Source organism: Nelumbo nucifera, chromosome 6 (genome assembly GCF_055504915.1).
Source record: "Nelumbo nucifera cultivar China Antique chromosome 6, China Antique-T2T, whole genome shotgun sequence".
Taxonomy (NCBI): domain Eukaryota; kingdom Viridiplantae; phylum Streptophyta; class Magnoliopsida; order Proteales; family Nelumbonaceae; genus Nelumbo; species Nelumbo nucifera.
In genome coordinates, this window is record NC_142654.1 from 34045421 (window position 1) to 34048225 (window position 2805).

The window sequence follows — 2805 nt, forward strand, 5'->3', positions numbered from 1 at the left end:
CTTCTAAGTTTGGGCCCAGACTACCCCAAGAATTGAAGTTAAAAATGGGCTCTGAGACAGAATGACCTCAGCTCGTTAGGCCCAATGAGATTTCCATTACACGTTGGCACGTTGCGTATGTATCTAAAATGGGAAAAGTGATGCCGGAAAGATATGATACCGGAAGGCAATGAATTGAGACCCAGGATTGAAAAGTTAAACGATTCCTATGTTCAGGTGGATGATTCCCCTGTCATTTGAGTTCAGTGAGTACCTAGGGCAACCTGTATCTGTCTATTTTGTTTTATTTGCATTGTTGAATTTCTACTGGGAATAAAGTGCTTTCGTTTTTTTATGACAATAAAGTGCTTTTCTTTGAAACTCATGTAGGTTGATTCATTTAGGGCTTATTCTCATCTGATAATAGAAGGGTTGTCAATAGATCGAGTCTAGGTAGAATTACTCTCAAACTGATTATTAATTGAGACAAAACCAGGTTTTGGTTAATAATCGGGTCTATTGGGTTCAGACCCAATTATACATAATACTATATTTGTTTATTTAGACAATAACTTATTATTCAAATTTTGATAATATAATCTTAATAAAAATTATAAAAATGCTATACAATTTATATGTTAATAAATTAAACATTTTTAATTAATATTATCTTATTTATTATTTATCAAATTTACCATTTCAAACATAAAATATATGATAAAAATTATAAGAGAATTATGGGTCTGAATTGGTCTGAGACATGCAAGAACCAGAATCAACCCAATTATTAACCAGGACAAAATCATTGAACCAGAACCATTATAATTGGTTGGGTCAGTTCAGATCTATGAGTAGGCCCAACCCATTTGACAGCCCTAGATAATAGTAATACTAGGCATCATTTCACCATTCAAATATCCATATATTACTACAGAAAAAGAAAATGGTGGTGATGAATTTGGAAGCATAGCAATTGCATCGGATGATAATGAAGATGTTTTCACAGTATCCAATATATGCAAATTTTCTCCAAATGAGTGGATTTTAGATTCTGGTTGTTCTATACATATTTATTCAATGAGAGAATATTTTGACATGTTCCAAGAGAAGAAAGGTATTGTCTCCTTGGGTGTTAAATCTATGTGTGACATCATGGGTATTGGTACAATGAAAATCAAAATGTTTGATGGAGTAGTTCTCACTTTGGATGGTGTGGCTTATGTTCCAAAAATGTATAGAAATTTAATATCACTTAGCCCATTGGATTCTAAGGGTTGCAAGATCTTTGCTGCAAATAGAGTCATGAAAACCATATGTGGTGATATGGTTCTAATGAAGAGAGAAATGAAGGAGCTTGTATCATTTGAATGGGAGTACAGTGGTTCCCACAACCTTGATGGGATGTTGGAAACAAAGTGCACAAGGTAATATGGCCACACAAAGTCTATTTCATAGATAGAACGGAGGCAAATGCTACAACTTTCTAGGGTACAACTGTTGGTGAGTGGAATATTCTTATTGGGAGAGAGAAAAGATCGAGGTCCCTCTCTAAAGTTAATTAGGATTGTTAGCTCGGGTGTAATTACAGAGGTACATTGACTGTTTGTTTGAATCAATTGGAGTTAGGACTAAGCGATTCAGGCTATGTGTAGCTAATAGTGTTTTATCAAGGCCAATAAATATTTATGGTATTTACGAACAAGTGGAGGCACAAACAGTAGATCTCCGAGTTGTTGAAAAATAAGCTTAAGATGGAGATTATTAGGGTTGTGCCTTATTTTTCACCTTTGGATTATGTGTTTTTAGCTTAACAATTGGTGTGGTCCATCTTTCAGTTAAGGAGGGTTTTACATATAAAAGGTCTTTTGTATGTAGAATTTAGACAAATGAAAAAAGAGAGATAGAAAGAGTATTTTCTTGGCGTAAGAGTGGGGTTTTTCTCTTATTTTTGTTATTTGGGTTAAAAGAGTAAAGGGAGAATGTGTATAAGGGTTAAAGGTTGGTTTGAATTACAAACCATAAGATACCTATATTGTTTCTCATTTTCTTTCATAATAAAAAATGGATGGGCTGCCTACGAACTCACCACTGAAAAACCCAAACAGATAAAGATTATCACAGTTATTGCTTCTGTTGTGTTGTGGTTAATTAATGTTAATTAAGATGAAGCTAGTGGCGACTGAGAAGTATATAGTGGCCTATTGGGTTGGGTGTTATCTTCATCCCCAAGAAAGCAAATTAACTATATAATAATCTAAAGAAGAGAAAGCTCAACCTTCTGCTTGTAAATTAATTAATGTGGCATTGATATGGAAAAGTTAAAGCACAGGAGTGACGAAATTTCCACTGAAACTACTGGGGCCTAGCTTAGATATCGCAAGCAAATAACCACCAGTCGTAATACAAATGAGGAAACAAATAAAAACAGCCAGCCAGCCACACATTATTATATGCAATTAACAACAAAAATAAAGCACAGGAATTGAAGAGGGTTCCATTCTTTGAATTCCAAGTTCCGTGCCCCAATATAGTGCTTATAGAATATTAGACTGAAGCAAATTTGGTCTATCATGTATTCTAATAAAACAAATATCTGTTAGTTGAGTTCTTTCTTTTGATACAACAATAATTTGATAATATAATTGTTGACACACCTCCCACCATCCATTGACTACTTCAAACACACTTACAAGAGAAGATCTCACATTTCATTTGAGAGTTTGGCCTATCAAAATCACCCCATGAATTTTGATGAATTTGCATTGGATACTCTACACCTTAATATAAGTAACAGTGTCCTATTACACGTCATAGACGGAATGTAAG